The 17,608-nt window shown below is 38.5% G+C and overlaps 1 protein-coding gene across 2 annotated transcripts in view; it reads right to left on the reverse strand.

The window, feature by feature from the left end:
* Window positions 1-17,608, reverse strand: part of MSRA (methionine sulfoxide reductase A) — a 521,222-nt gene that overhangs the window by 1,216 nt on the left and 502,398 nt on the right. The window lies entirely within an intron of this gene.

The following is a 17,608-nucleotide window of genomic DNA, read 5'->3' on the forward strand; positions in this document are numbered from 1 at the left end:
AGATCCCAACATTCCTTCTGGCTCTAATCTATGATGATCCCATTTTACTGAGGAAGAAACCAAGGCACAGAAAAGTCATGTAATTTGCTCAAGATCACATAGCCAGTAAGGAGCAAAGCTGGAATATGAACCTACGTCCTCTAGCTCCTAAAATCCAACTGTTAAAGCTTACATGTATAAGAAAACCGAGCTGCTTAGTAATGATGTGATTGCTTAACGAAGCAGCACCAGAATTATCTATGACAGAGTGAACATAAAGATGCCTGGCCAGGGACAAGTCTTTCCACCTCAATGGCCTTCAGTGTTTTTGTTTGAAAATAAGGTGGTTGGATGTGACCTTTAAGGTACCTTCCAGCTCTGACATTCTACGTTTCTGTAAAGCCAAGTTTATAAGCAGTCAACTTTCAAACTAGCTAAGCTGTAAACTATGTAGGTTGACAGTCCTGGCTTCATGTACTGGGGAGATAATAGACCATATTTATAGACTACGGCTTTATAATTGTGAAATCCTTTGCTCACAACAACCTGTCTTCCAGGTTGCCCACAGTGAATAATCTTAAATCTACTTAAAGGTTATCAAGGAGAGGCCACAAAACCCTTGTTACAACTTTTTGTTCAAGTTGAACCATCATCACTATCCTTCAAAATTTAAAGGATCTGTGATTTCACTGGCGTGGACACACCCTCCACCAATGTGGCTCTCCACCCCTTTATGCCTTACTAAGGCCATCATGAACTACCCTGATTGAAAACTTAAAGCACTTCAGCTTTCCAGTGATGAGCCTCTTCAAACTTAGCTAGTCTGATCCTTAATATAAGCCACTCATCCAGGGTGTCCCTGGGTAATCAATACTTAGAGCCTTTTCAGCTACCTATTACTAAGCTGCTACTAGTATAGCTTTCAAGAACCTAGTGGTATAGGAAGAAGTCAAGGAGGCATCAAGAGGTATACAGTAAGACAATTAATATTTGTTGAGTGAAAATATAAAAATTATATTAATTATAAAAATAATTATTATATTTAAGATAAATATATAGGTAAATACATAAAACCAAAAAGTAAGTATATAAAACAATACTTGGTTCTCTTCATTGTTATGGCTTTTTTCTCTCAGTGTATGGTAATTTTGTGGGTACTTAGGGCAGGTATCCCTAACATTTATTTTGGTAGAAGATTTTTTTCATTTCTCTAAAGCCTTAGAATCACAATGATTGAGGAAGGGTTTTTGACTCTGAAGTCTCAAAGTTAGGGGGAAGAGGCAGGAATTACTTGACAAGCCCCTGAGCAGCTCAGGGAAGAAAGTACCACTTCTTACAGGAGTATGGCAAGAGAAATTGGTTTGAAAAATTTACCACTGGGGGCAGTTCGGTGGTGCAGTGGATAGAATACTGGCCCTGGAATCACGAGGACCTGAGTTCAAATACAGACTCAGATATGTAACACTTACTAGCTGTGTGACCCTGGGCAAGTCACTTAATCCCAACTGCCTCACCAAAAACAAAACAAAACAAAAAACAAACACACCACTGCCAAGTAGGCTACATATTGACAACACATTAAAAAGATTGGGTTGCATTTTACCAGGAATGCTACATTGGTTTAGTATATGGAAGACTATATACACTATAATAGATCATATTAGTAACATAAATTATATAAATCAAAGCTAAAAAGGCTTTTGAAAAAATCCATATCCATTTCTGTTAAAAAACTCTATAATGCATAAGAATAAATGAATTTTTCCTTAACATAATATATAATATTTATTTAAAACCAAGAGCAAACACTATTTGTAAAATGTAGGAAAGTTAGAGGCCTTTCCAAAAAGACTGGGATAAGTCAAGGAAACCTACTATCATCACTACGTTTTACCATTGTGACAGAAATACTAACCATAGCAACAAAACAAGAAAGACAAATTGAGATTATGAGCACAGGCAAAAAGTAAAAAATTATTGTTTTTTTTTGTAAATGATATGATGATCTATGTAGAGAACCTTAAAAAGTCAACTAAAATTGGCTCAGATTCTTACAATCTAGCCATTGCTCATATTCTTATAATCTAGCCAATAGCTCACTAATATTCAGATTCCTTAAGAGTCTATCCAATATGAAACTTGAAAGGAAAAAAAAATTGAACTAAAATTAACTGAAATTCAGCCAAGTTGCAGAATATAAAATAAATCCATATAAATAATATAAATTCCTATTTATCATCAAAAAGGCTCAGGAGGAAGAGATACAAAGAGACGTTCCATTGAAAATAACTACAGAATGTATAATATTTGGGAGTCTGTTTATTAATATATACCAAGGAACTATATGAATGAAACTATAAAAACTAGACCTAAATAACTGGGGAAATGTTAATTGCTCATGAGTAGGTCAAGTCAGTATAATAAAAATGACAATACTACTTAAATTAACTTATTTATTTAGTGCTGTACCAATCAAACAATCAATTGAATACTTTAGAGAGCAAGGAAATTCACGGAGGAACAAAAAGTCAAGAATCTCAAGAGAAATGATGAAAAAAGAGAAGTGGGAAAGGCCTCACTGTACCAAAGCTCAAAGTATACCCCAAAGTAGTATTCATTGAAACATATTGATTAAAGCAAGAGAGTAATTAATCAGGGGAAGAGATTAGGAACATAACATACAGAAACAATTACTTTGTGCCAGGCACTGTGCTAAGAGCTTTACAACTATTATCTCATTTGATCCTCTCAACAACCTTGGGAAGTTAGATGTTGTTATTATCCTCATTTTACAAATGAAGAAACTGAGGTAAATAGAGGTTAAGTGACTTGCCCAGGGTCACACAGCTAGTAAGTGTTCTTACTGTGTTCAATAAATCCATAGATCCCTGTTATTGGTGAGTAAGGAAGCACTTATTCAACAAAAACTGTTGGTAAAACTGGAAAACAGGCTGGCAGAAATTAGGTATAGGTGAGTATTCACACCATACACTAAGACAAACTCCAAATGGATACATGGCTTAGACACAAAAAGTTATATCATTAGCAAATTAGAGGACTGAGGAAGAAATTGCCTTTAAGATGTATGAAGAGAGGAAGAGTTCATGACCAAACAGTAGAGAGGATCACAGAAAACAAAATGGACAATTTTGGTGACATAAAATTTAAAAGTTTTAACCAAATACAGTTAAAATTAGACGGGTAACAGATAACTGTAAAAAAATCTTTGCAGCAAGTTTCTCTGATAAAGGTGTCATATCCAAGACATATAAGTAATTCAAATATATGAGAAAAAGAGCCATTTTCCCAACAGATAAAGGGTCAAAGAATATGAACATGTAGTTTTTAAAGGTAGAAATCCAAGTTATCAATAATTGTACAAAATGCTCAAAATCATTAATAATTAGAGCAAATTAAAGTAAGGCAAATCTACGGTTTACCACACTTTCATTAGAGTGGCAAAAGTGATCAAAGAAGAAAATGACAAATGTTTGAGGGACTCTAGGAAAACAGTCACACTAATTATGCACTGCTGGTGGAGCTGGAACTTGGTACAGTCATTCTAAAAAGCAATTTGGAACTATGCCCCCAAAGTCACTAAAATGTATATATACTTTTACCCAGTGATACATCTATGAAGCATATACCCTCAACAGATTGAATAAAGAGGAAAAGGACATATCTGCACCAAAAAATTTATAGCAACTCTTGCAGGAGCAAAAAACTGGAAACTAAGGAGCATAATCACCTATTGAAGAATGGCTAAACAAATCATAGTATAAGAATGTAATAGGACATTGCTGTACCATAAGAAATGATGAAACATAGTGTCAGAGAATAATTAGAAGACTTATATGAACTGATGCAGAATAAAGTCCGCAGAACCAAAGGAACAATTTATACAATTATAAAGAAAAGCAACTTTGAAAGACTAGAAAACTCTGATGAATGCAATTAAAATCATGATTCCTGAAGACCAAAGATGAACCAACGTACCTACAGAGAGGTAATGGACTAAAAATTCAGAATGGCACATACATTTTTGCACGATGAGGGAATTTGCTTTGCTAGACTATGCATATTGGTCACAAAAGAGTTTTTGTGTTTTAAGACAGAGAAGGAAAGACAGAAAATAAATGCTTGTTAATTGAAAAAATTATAGTTTTTTTTTAAAGAAAAATTTACTCCGTAAGGCTTAAAGATTGGAGCTATCTGACTTTGGTGATGTTAGTCTTATGTAATGTTAACTTAATGAGTACGTATTTATAATATTTTCATCCTATGCTTCTGATAATGAATAAACTAGGTGGTAAAGTGGATAGAGTGCTGGGCCTGGAGTCAGGAAAATCTGAGTTCAGATCCAGCCTCAGATACTTACTAGCTGTGTGACCCTGGGCAAGTCACTTAACCTCTATTTACCTCAGTGTCCTCATTTGTAAAATGAGGATAATGACAGCATCTAACTTCCCAAGGTTGTTGAGAGGATCAAATGAGATAATAATTGTAAAGCTCTTGGCACAGTGCCTGGCACAAAGTAAGCACAATATAAATGTTAGCTATTACTATGATTAAAGTATTTATTTCAATTCAATACATTTTAAGTGCCTTCTGTGTAGGAGGAGATAGAGAGGTATAAGATATGCTCTCATGGTTCTAACAGTAGAGAGATGATATATGGATATATGTGTATACATACATGCATGCATACATACATAACTTAGTTTTATACTTTGGAAGATTTTATTTTGTCACTGTGAGTACTTCTTCCACTAAAGAAGTTCTTAACTAAATTATGACATAGTAGTAAACCACTGAAAGTTTTTGCGTCCAAAATATTCATTACCTCAGTACTTCTTTCTCTAATCCCCCTACTTCTATCAAGGGCACCATCATCGTTTTACCGTCATCCAGGATCATAATTTGTCACCTCAACTCTTCATCCTCCTTCACCTCATATATGCAAATAAGGTCACAGCACAGCTGTACTTATAAGACACTGACCAGCAGAATCTTTTCCTCCAGCTCCCAGTTTCTGCCATAGCTGTCAGGCACTTTCTTGTCTTGGCCCAGTGACCCACCTCTAGATTTCTGTCTTAGCCCTAGGGAATTCTACAGACAGGTCCTCACGGAAGGAGCTAGAGCAGTCTAGTCACTTGTTTCCCCTTACAGGCCCTCTCTCTAACCAAGGATTCTCTGGACTCTTTCCTCAATAGCACATTCCCATCTCCTTATGCTCTCCCTATCCACAACTCTGATTGCCACTTGTCAAGAGGAGCAGGGAGGTCTACTGTGAAAAGCCCCAAGTTTACCCAACAGGACCTGGGTTTATTATCAAGCATTTCTGCAACACTTCACGTTTTGCTGAGCACTTGAATATAATTTGGAAGTGAGGTTTTGCTCACTAAGCTAGGATGAAAAAGATTGTGTTTTTCTAAACAGAGTGGGCCACGAAGGCAACATGAGGCTAACCAACTCATGCCAAAGTGCCATCCAACCACCTGGCTCAGAATCGGCCAGTTCTCTCATAGGGTTTACCAGTGTCAACAGGAAGCAATGCCAATCATTTTAATGCCAATCGGCTTCCTTCTGTTCTTCTGATGTGGTATTAAGCGACATCAGGAAAAAGTGAATGAGCTTGTTGCTTTGAAATAGGGCCTACTTACCCAGGGGCCACCATTACAGATGTATACCTGGTGAGGCCATTTCTTCATTCCAGCCCTTACCCTGTCTCTTATTTGTGCCATCCCACTACTGTCCTTGGTGCCACTTTCACTGGCCCTGTTTCTGTTTTGGGGCCTCTAAGTGTGAATTAAGGGCCTGAGATACTCCAGAATGATCAGCGCCTCTCCTTGGCAAACAATGGTGTCCTCATTATCTCTACTTTCTGTGACTCTGTTGACCAGTGTCTCCTCCTCAACAGGCTTTTGAATCTTGTCGTCTGGCATGCTGTGCTTCCCAAGCCTCTCTGGCCACTATGCCTCTATCTCTTTCGTTGGTTCCTCATCTTTTCCTTGACCACTGCCACGTATCGAGGTTCAGACTTAGCTCTGATCATTTCTACATACGCTAACTTCTGCAAGGGATTTATCCAGCCACAGTTTGAATGATTAACTGTTCAGAGGAGGCTTCTAAATGTCCCTCTGCTTCTGACCTAATGATACCAATTCCAGCTTTGTAACACTTCAATACCTGGTATTTCCATTGGATATTCATGAGGATGGCTAAAGCTTAACATATCACTATTAGAGCTCATTATAATTTCTGCTAAACCATTTGTTGTTGCTCAGTTGTTTTGAGTTGCGTCTGATTCTTTGTGACCCCATTTGGAGTTTTCTTGGCAAACACACTGGAGTGGTTTGCCATTTCCTTCTCTAGCTCATTTTATAGATGAGAACACTGAGGCAAAAAAGGTTAAGTGACTTGCCTAGGGTCATACAGCTAGTAAGTGTCCGAGGCCAGATTTGAACTCAGGTTTTCCTGACTCCAGATCAGGCGCTCTATCTACCTCACCATGTAGCTGCCCATTACTAAGGCATTAGCTCACCTCAATTTTCCCATTACTGCCAGAAAAGACCAGAGGCTTCCAAATTTCCCACCATCTTTTTATCTCTCTCTTTTGTTTCCAACATCAAGGTCAACATCATATCCATTTAGTTCTGTCTGTTATAGCTTTCCAATCTGATGTGTCCCCAGTCACCCTCCCGGATCAGGTCCCGTCTCAGAGGAAAGTGTCAGTCCTTCATTGCAGAGCCAACACTTGTGCCTTTGACCTTACCTTCTCTTGCTTCAGATTCCTCTTCTGTAAAACAATGGAACTGAACTAAATAATTTCTGAAGGTCTGTTTCAGCACTAAATCTTATGATCCTTGGTAATGTTATTCAGGCTCTGTTCACCAGGTACCTGGGTCTAATAGGGTGGCCTCTTCACTGATCTCTCCATTTGAAGTCTCCAAACCATCTGAAATCTCTTATAATTCTACAGCTGAAAGGAGCTTCAGATGCCATGTAGTCTAACCCTTTCATTTTACAGATGAGGAAACTAAAGCCCAACTGGGATAAGTAAGTGACTTGACCAAGGTAACATATGCAGTATGCACTGGAAATACAATGGGAACTCAGGCTCTCTCACTGCAGACCAGTGCTCCTTCCATCGCAGCATGCCTGGTAGCATGAATATTTTCCCGGTTCCCAACCAGATTGTAAACTCTTTAAGCAAAGCAACTACTCCTATTTCTCCTCCTGCCCCTAAACACCTTCTCAAAGTCTCAAGTACCCCCAATACATAATCAGTATTCAACATCGGACAGCAAGAGACAGTATGCGCTATTGTGATAGTGTTTTTTTCATTCTCCTACTAAAAAATCTCCAGTGGCTTCCTATTGTCTCTAGAACAAAATACAAACTCCTTAGCCTAAGAATTAAGGCCCTCTTTAGTGGCGTCACTGTACCTTTCCGGCCTTGTTTCACCTTAATGTTCTCCATGCACTTTATGTTCCAAACTAGCCTACTGGAGATGCCCAGCACACAACATGTCATTTCCCACCTGCTGCATTTGCACAAGTCATACCTCAGATCTGGAATAAGCTCCCTCTTCATATCTGCCTTTCATATCCCTTTAAGACTCAGTGCCAATGGACTTATTTGTACAAAAATATTTATAGCAGTTCTTTTGGTGGTGGTTAAGAATTGGAAATGGAGGGGATACTCTTCAGTTGGGGAATGGCTAAACAGTGGTGGTATATGAATAGAATAATAGAATACTATTGTGCTATAAGATGATTTCAGAAAAATTTGGAAAGACTTATAAGAATTGATGCAAAGTGAAGTGAGCAGAATCAGGAGAATACTGTACACAGTAACAATAATATTGTACAATAAAGAACTGTGAATGACTCAGCTATTTTCAGCAATATTGATCTAAGACAATCCCAAAGGACTCATGATGAAACATGCTATCTGCCTTCAGAGTAAGAACTGATGTTGTTTGAATACAGACTGAAGCGTACTATATTTCCCTTCCTTTTTTTTTTTTTGTTCAAGTCTTCTTGTACAAAATGTATAATACGGTAATGTTTTACATGACAACACATGTATAACCTATATCAGATTGCTTACCATGTTAGGGAGGGGGGAGGGGAAGGAAAGAGAGAGGGATGAAATTTGTAACTCAAAACTTAAAAAAAAATGTTACATATTGTTTTAACATGTAATGGGGAAAAAATAAAATATTATTTAAAAAAACACCTAACCAACTCTTCTACTAAACCCTTGCTGACCTCCACAGCTATTAGTACTTTTCTCCTTTCTCATACAATCCCAGAATCCTTTGATTTCTTCTTTGACATTTGTTACTTGCCCGCATTCTTGTTTTCTCTTCCTAGAAAATATAATCAAGTTGTGGTTGTATTAACAGAGAGAAAGGATGAGATATTTCAAAGGAAGAATTGGCGATCCTTGATGAATGGCTCAACGTAGAATGAACAGAATAGAGTCAAAAGTGACTCCAAGGTTCCAATCCATGGTGACTAGGGAAGTGCTGGTGTCGTTGATAGTCAGGAACATTGGGAAGGAGATGTGGTCTGTTATCCTCCTCTCTTTTATTTGATAGATCCACATTTATTCTAGTAAACACTAGTAGAGTATCCTAGTAAATGCTACAACAGCATTTACCCTAGCTTCCTCTACAAAATGTATTAGGAGACAGACCCCAGCAAATGACAAAAGCTTGTTCGGAAATTTGTGGATTGTAGAGATTTAAGACTGAATTCAATAAGCATTGAATGAGTACCTACTACTTTCAAGGAACAAAGACAAAACAAAAACAATCACTATCCTCAAAGAACCTACATTATACAAAGGGGATTCAACAAGTAGCCAGACATGTAAACAGGAAATAATTTTGCAAGGGACAGAATGCTAAAAACTAAAGAACTAAGGAAACACTTCCCAAAGGAAAGGCACAGATATTCCAATGGCTAGAATTTCCCATTAATTACACACCCAGAATCACAGAATGATGGAATATTAGCTTGGGATGAAAGGCAGTCATCTAGTCAAACTCCTATGGAATGATGGAACCTCCAGCTATGAAAGTCTACAGGCTTGATGAGAGTGTCCCCCTAATTCTCTTCTCCTTTCATCTGAATCAATATACTCTACTGGCCTTCTTCTAGTTTCCTGGGCCTTGGAACAAGCATTCTGTAGAGAGAGTTCTTGGCAAAATACAGAGAAGGTGAAATTATCTTATAGGAGTACCCAGCTTTCTCTGCCTGGTCGTTCCTGGTGGAGTATGGGCTTTGGACCCCTTCCCCTTTAAACTTTCCCATGAATTCCAGGAACCCAGCCCCTGAACTCAGATCCCTGTCTTATGCCACAGCCATGGTCAATAATCCTTGTAATTGCCCTTTCATTGTGGCCCTCATTGTCTGCACCTGGCCCCACCCTAGATCACCCCTCTAGATTCCATCTAGACTCACTCTTTGACCATTGTATGTAAGTGTCTATCTTGCTCCATTAGAGCCTCAGATTCTTAAAATCTGGCCAATAGAGCAGATTCTTAAAATCTCTCCCACTTCAACTGGTGTTTTAACAAACCCTGTCTCTGACTGAAAGAAGGCTTGAGTTGAATTCTTTACAGGCAGAATCTGTATCTTCTGCCCTTGAATTGTGGGGTTCCCAGAACCCCCAAACCTCAACAGTCCCCACTCTTGGTGGCAACTTTTTTTTAGGCAAGCAATGCTTTCCTACTCTCTCTGCTCCCTCTTTCCCCTACCCTATGAAAGCCACTTCAAATCAATTCAACTCAATTCTACAGGAATTCATGTTTCCCAGGACCCACTGATGAACTCATTCACAACGAGATATAAAGATATAAATGACTAAGAAGGTTTAAATTTTTTTCTTAGTGGGAAGGAGTTACATTTTCACAAGGGTGAAGAAGCATAGCACCTATGAGCTCTACTGAACTATTTCTATTACATTTCTGCTTAAAGTGGTTATTCATATTATTGATAGAATAGACATGACCGCTTCTTGCTTTTATCTGGATATCCTTCAGAATGATCTTAAGAATGACCTAAATAGGGTTTCTTAAACTTTTTTTGTGGCATGGACTCCTTCAGCAGTCAGTCTGGTGAAGCCTCTGAATCCCTTCTCTGAGTAAGGTTTTTAAATGTACAAAATGAAAATACATAGAATTATGAAAAATCAATTACACTGAGATATAATTATAGAAACAAATAAATAAAACAAAACAGAAGTGCACAGACCTGAGGTTAAGAGCTTTAAGTAGCTTAAAAGGTTACTGAAGAAAGTCAAAGAATGGGGCTGACCTGGCCTACTTTAAAGTCACATTCTGTTATTTCCACAAAGTCCTCTTCATGGCTTCTGAATCACTGTCCCTCCCTTTCACTGATTCCCTAATCTCTCTATTCTAAACTTTCTCCAATATATCTAAATTTCTAAGATCACAAAACATTATCACTATCCCTGGCACTTAGACTTCAAGACCTGAAATCAACTCCTTTCTCTTCCTTTCTCTTTCAGATAAACTTAGCCTGTCTGCCTCAATTTCCTCATTTGTAAAATGGGGCTAATAATAGCATCTACTTCCCAGGGCTTTTGTGAGGATCAAATGAAATAACTGCTTTTTAAAAAATATTTATTTATTTTTAGTTTTCAACATTCACTTTTACAAGATTTTGAGTTTAAAATTTTCTCCCTCTCCCTCTCCTCACCCCTCCCCAAGATGGCGTATAATTTGATATAGGCCACACATGTACAATCTTATTAAACATATTTCCACATTAGTCATGTTGTAAAGAAGAACTAGAAGCAAAGGGAAAAACCATGAGAAAGAAAAAAAACACACACAAAAAAGGAAAAATAGTATGCTTTGATCTGCATTCAGATTCCATAGTTCTTTCTCTGGATGTAGATAGCATTTTCCATCATGAGTCTTTTGGGATTCTCTTAGATCATTGCATTGCTGAGAAGAGCTAAATCCATCAGAGCTGGTCACTGCACAACTATTCCTCTTACTGTGTACAATGTTCTCCTGGTTCTGCTCACTTCACTCCGCATCAGTTCATGTAAGTCTTTCCAGGTTTTTCTGAAGTCTTCTTGCTCATCATTTCTTTTAGCACAACAGCATTCCATTACATTCATATACCACAACTTGTTCAGCCATTCCCCAACTGATGGACATCCCCTCACTTTCCAATTCTTGGCCACTACAAAAAGAGCTGCTATAAACATTTTTGTCCATGTGGGTCCTTTTCCCATTTGTATGATCGCCTTGGGATAGAGACCTAGAAGTGGTATTGCTGGGTCAAAGATTTTATAAGCCCTTTGAGCACAGCTCCACATTGCTCTCCAGAATGGTTGGATCAAATGAAATAATAATTGTAAAATGCTTACTGCAGTGCCTAGAACATAGTAAGCACTATATAAATGTTTGTTACTATTATTAAACTCTGCCTTTGTTTTCTCTGGCATTTGTCTTTTCCTTGCCATATGCACTGAACAACTCTAGTCCAGGATTCAACCATTTCAAACTTGGACTATTTTTTTTTTTAATTAAAAAAATTAAACTTTATTTTTGTTGTTTTTCCCCACTTAGTAGTATTTTATTTTTTTCTCCAATTACATGTAAAGATAGTTTTCACTTTTTAAGATTTTGGGTTCCAAATTTTTTTCTCTCTTCCTCCTCCTTCCCCACCCCCTCCCCAAGATGGCAAGCAATCTGATAGAGGCTATACATATATAATCATATTAAACATATTTCCACATTAGTCACATTGTGAAAGAAGAATCAGAACAAAAGGGAAAAATCAGGAGAAGGAAAAAAAAGAAAATAGTATGCTTTGGTCTGCATTCAGACTCTACAGTTTTTTCTCTGGATGTGGATAGCATTTTTCCATCATGAGTCTTTTGGAGTTGTCTTAGATCACTGTATTGCTGAGGAGAGCTAAGTCTATCAAAGTTGGTCATCCATCACACAAACATTGCTATTACTGTGTACAACGTTCTCCTGGTTTTGCTCAGCATCACTTCATGCAAGTCTTTCCAAAACCTAGACCTATTTCAATAGCATCATCAGTCTACTGCTCTCTAGCTTTATCATTAAGCTGCTCATGCTGTGTTTTAGCTACCATATTAAGAGTACCCAAATATCTCTTTTAACAACCCTCCTCTGCTTAAGAATTTCCAGTGGCTTCTCATTGCCTGGAGGACAATGTCTAAACTCCTTAGTGTGTCATTCAAGAACATTCACAACGTGGCCCAAATACCTGTCCAGAATTTGTTGTTGTTGTTCAATCATTTTTCAGTTTTGTCTGACACTTTGTATCCCACTTGAGGTTTGGTGTTTTTTTTTTTTTGCAAGGACCTGCCATTTCTTTTTCCAGTTCATTTTGCAGCTGAGGGAAACTAAGACAAAGTGACTTGCCCAGGTTCACACAGCTACTAAGTATCTATGGCTGGACTTGAACTCATGAAGATGAGTCTTCCTGATTCCAAGCCCAGTGCTCTATCCACTGTACCACACAGCCGCCCTAGTAACTCTCATCAAATCTTCCATTCTTCTCAAACTGGTCTAGCCTAAAACCCCTGGGCTATATAAGATATCATGAAACTAGAACTGTGCTAGAATTTAGAAGCCTGCATTCTAGATGCATCTGCCTTAAACTAGTTCTATGACGTTGGCCAAGTAGCTTCATGTCCCTTTTCTTGTTTCTAAAATAAGGGCGGTGGACCTTAGATAATCTCTAAGATTTCTTCCAATTTCAACAGCCCAGAATTCCTCTGCCTTATGCTTTCTGACCGCCTTGGGAACCTTTGCTCCCCTCTATCCTTCTTACAATGCTTCTCCTTTCCACTTAGCCAGTTCATCTTTCTCTGTGAAACTTTCTTTGACAGCCTGATAAGTCATTGGAATTCCTCCCACCTCTGATCTCTCTCTTACAGGATTTGTCATCCTTAAGTTCTATCCAACCCTTTTCACTCACATCCCACCCAAGAGTGTTAATTATCTTTTCATGTCCAGTCTTCCTAGTAGAATGGAGACTCCTTGAAGGCAGCAGCTTTGACTTACATTCTTTGTATTCAGCTCCCCCCCCCCCTTCCCCCAGCCAATTCCTAGCACTTGATCACTTGGGGATGCTGGCAGGGTCATTAACTCACTGAACTAAGAAGGAGACTAGATGAGCTGAAGCTGGTTTAAAGAACACAGACAGGTTAAGTAAAACTGCTTGGAATCTCTTCCAGCTCTGATATTCTAGGTTAGAATAGAAAACAGCTTCTGTCTAGTCACATGTTTCCTATTCTAGGCATTTGGAAGATGAGCTCCAGAATCCACAGCTTCTGGGAATAGGGGCATGCCAGCTTTCCACAGCAACGGCTGTGCCATGCTCTGGACACAGGTGCAGATTTGGCTACATTAGCTACTGGCAGCTACAGGGCTCCAGGATTGTAGGCAGTGGGCAGGGTAGGCAGAAGGAGGTGAGGAGTGAGATTTGAGAATTTTTCAGGAAAGCTTCTATTTCTATCTATCACATCTCCTCCTCCCCCCTCTCTAATCATACCAGAGAACGAAATCTGGAATACTTCAACCTCCCTGAAAAGATGAAGATTCTCTGCTGAGATTTCAATGTGACACATTCTTTGTCTAGCTCTTCAAATCTGAGAAAGAATTCTAAAGAAACTCCTGTGCATATGGGTAGCAGAGACAACCCAGGACAGGGCTGTGAATATCCTTGTAGATTTCAATCAGTATTAGTACTATGTCAGCTAGGAGACTAGGATGAAAGCAGTCTTCCCAAGTGGAATATTGCTACTTAACTAAACTTCATATTTGGAAAATAATTTAAAAAAATATTTAATTCCACAGAAAACGGGAGAAAAAAAATCTTTCAAGAATCAAGGAAAAAAAGGTGAATTTACAAGAGAATTAAGATGATTCAAATTTCCTTCTGGGTCTCAGAGCACACTTTTCAGCACCTGTGAAGTGTACACATACAGAGAAAGACAGCTGTTTGATCCTGTACCATATCATGTGGTTATTTGAATTAGGGTTGTGGGGAGTGAGGGGAAACAAGGGGATTGTAGATAGCTTCTCTCTCCTGGCAGCCTTCCCTGGAGTATGAATAGCAAAAAAAGAAATCTAAATGCCTATACGTCGGGTCCAAATGATTTGTATGGCTGCTCTGCAAGCACTTGTAGCCAGCGACGCCCTGGGACTTAACACTGGCTCGAGCTGCTGTTACAGGGTCCAGCATGCCCTCGGCACTGAATATCATTCCTTTAATTGTCATGGGGGTCCCCTGGCATTCGAGCCTCTAGGTTGTAGAAACAGCAAGGACATTATCAGTCCTAGTGCACGAGTCTAATGTGGAACCTCTAGGACAAGTTGTTGTCTTTCCAACAAAATCACACCCTTTAGTCAAGCATTAACTACAGTTGAGCTCTTGTGATTAGCAGCGAGGATCAAAGAAAGGTAAACACAAGAAACAAGCCAAATCAATAGTACCTGTTCTCAAGGAATGTACATTCGAATGAGGAAGAAAACATGATCTTCTTTTGGTATCTGCTATTGCTATTAATGGTGCTCTGATTCTCCAAGGCACCCAGCCTCAAAACCTCAGCATTATCATTGACCCTTCCTTCTTTCTCATCTCAGCACCTCTCTAGCAAGTGACCTCAAAGTCTATGATCCTATGACTCTGTTCAAGAAATTTCAGAGGCTTCTCTTGCCTCTAGGATAAAAGACAAACTCCTCTGATTGTCATTTAAAGCCCTTGACAATTAGGCTCCAGCTAGTTTACCTTTCCAGGCTTAACCAATCAATCAATAAACATTTATTAGGGGCCTAATAATATGTCCCAGGCATTTCACTAAGTAGTGAGAATACAAAAAGAGGCAGAAGACAGCCCTGCTCTCAAGGAGCTTACAATCTAACGGAGGAGGTAACAAGCAAACAAATACGTACCAAGCGAGCTACACCCAGGATAAAGAGATAATTACCAGAGGGAAGGCACTGGAATTAAGAGGGGTCGGGAGAACGCTTCTTATAGAAGATGAGATTTTAGTTGGGACTTAAGGCAAGTCAGGGAGGTCAGCACACATTACTTAGTGCACATTACTGTCCTTCACACACTCTATGCTCCTGCCAAACTAACCTATTTGTTCCCCTCACATGACGGTCAATTATGTATGTCTTTGCCTTTGTACAAGCTCTTTTCCATACCCCAAGCTCCTCTGCCCAGGGTCCATCACAATCTGCCTTCTAAACTAAGTGCTTTGCAAATCACAAAACACTATATAAACGTCAGCTATCTACCCTTATCTCATGTTATTCCTTCATATATTTTATGCTCTAGCCCAACTGGACTTTCCCCAGTTGCAGAAACATATCCCCCTCTTTCCCTCTATTTCCTTTGACTTAGGCTTAACATTTCTGATAATTAAAATACTACCCATCCTTCAAAGCCTAGTCCAAATAATGCTACCTCAACCATGAAATATTCTTTACTTGTCTCACTTAGAAATGTGCTACCCCTCCTCTCAGAACCCTTATAGCATTCTGTTTGTGCATTTTTATGCACTTACTCTGTTTTATGTTGTTTCAGAGTTATTTATGGTCAGGTCTTATCATCTCTACTAGACTGTAAGCTCTTTGGAGGCAAGGTCTATGTCTGGACAGGCCGTGTGGTAAAACTGTAACGAACCTGGACCTGAAGTTAGAAATCATAAATCTGGGTTCTGTCGCTACTACTTATTAGCTGGGTGACCTGGGGCAAGTTATTTTTAGTTGCTCCAAGCCTCAGAGTCCTAATCTGTAAAGTGGGAATGATGTTTTCAATTCCTAATTGAGAGGGTTATAAGGAAAGTATTTCATGAAATTTTATATCCTTTATAAACTGCTTTAGCATGATTTATTGATTTTGCTCTTTAAGACACATCTCTTGTGTGCTTGAAGGTGATGCTTCCAGGAAGAAGATGGATAATAAGAGAAAAAAAAAATCCAATATGCTTTAAGGATCAAAAAAGTCATTGGGGTCAATATATCTAAATAATTATAAATTATAATATATGTTATATATATAATTATAAATTACATATAATATATAATTATAAATATAATCTAAATCTTTAGGAGCTACTAATATGAAAACCTATTTCATTCATCTCTACAGTTTGAGGGGAAAATCACCATACTGTAGTTCTCTTTTTAGGGTTCCTATGTTTTATCATATTCTAGGAAGCTGAGAACCATTCACAAAATGTTAAGGAATCCATATCACCTTAAGCTGATTACAAAGGACTTTATCTGGGCAGTTTCTTCACTCAATTAATACTCAGAAACATGCCAAAATCATTTTCCTCATGTTGTGACCTTATCATGTTACTCCTCTACTTAAATCTACCAATGGTTCCCTATTGCCAATTGGAAAAAAAAAACATTTTCTTTGATCTGGTATTTGAGGCTCTCCACAATCTGGCTCTAATCTCCCTTTTCAGTCTTATTTTATACTATTACCCTTAATGTACTCTGCCTTGCAGCCAGATAGAACTACTAGCTTTTATCTGAGGCTGTTCTGCTCTCTCTTGTTTCCTGTACTCTCTTTTCAACTCTACTAATGGTTATCATTCTATTATCTTAAGGTCTGCTTATCTGCCACCTCCTCCGTGAAGCTTTCTCTGACCACTCCAATTGAAAGTGATTTCTCCAATTTCCTAGAGCATTCTGTGTATTTGTCCCATCACATTCTACCCTATGTTATACTTATTTCTATGTAACGTATGTATGTCACATCACTCTGTTGTTCTTCTTCCATCTATGTCCTCTCTGGATGATCTGGCTCAGCTGGAACTTCCTGCAGGTCTGCTTTCTTCTCTATGGCTTTTCAATGTTTCCTAAGACAAAACTGCTCTTGATCTCCCTCCATAAGGTTTTGCAAATGAGTTTGATACTCTAAATCAATGCTGCCCTTGCTGCCAAGTCTCATTGTTTTTCAAGGAGGTGAAATGCTTGCTGGCTAAGGTAGTTATGATGGCCAAGTGGCATTGTGGATAAAGCCCTGGACTTGGAGTCAAGGAGATCTGAGTTCAAATTTAGCCTCGGACACTTGCTAGCTTACGTGACCCTGGGCAAGTCACTTATCTGTCTCCCTCAGTTTCCTCAACTGTAAAATAGGGATTAATAATAGCACCTACTTCTTAGGGTTACTGGACAAGTCACTGAAACGCTGGACCTTAGTTTCCTCATCTGCAAAATGTTGGACTAGATGGCTTTTAAGGCCCCTTCTAGCTCTTAATTTAGGATCCTATACACTTTTTAAAGAAATGGTGACAGCCAGAGTCTTTGCTTTTACCTCTCTCCCATTTTTTATTCAATAGATCAATTAAATAGGTTGTGAAGGAGATATAATTGTATAATTATACTCAGTCTTCTCAATTTTCCTCTTTTAATCTCATGTTAATTTTGACCTTTGCTCTAACCAGCTGGCCAACTTTGCGCATAATAGGCAATTTATAAAATATTTGTTGGATTTGAATTTTAACAAACATCTACCCTGGACACCTCTGCATCTGCTAGCCTCTGAGGAAGATGCAAAGAGCACTAACATGG

The sequence above is a fragment of the Phascolarctos cinereus genome, unplaced genomic scaffold (genome assembly GCF_003287225.1).
Source record: "Phascolarctos cinereus isolate Bilbo 61053 unplaced genomic scaffold, phaCin_HiC Scaffold_2;HRSCAF=192, whole genome shotgun sequence".
NCBI lineage: Eukaryota > Metazoa > Chordata > Mammalia > Diprotodontia > Phascolarctidae > Phascolarctos > Phascolarctos cinereus.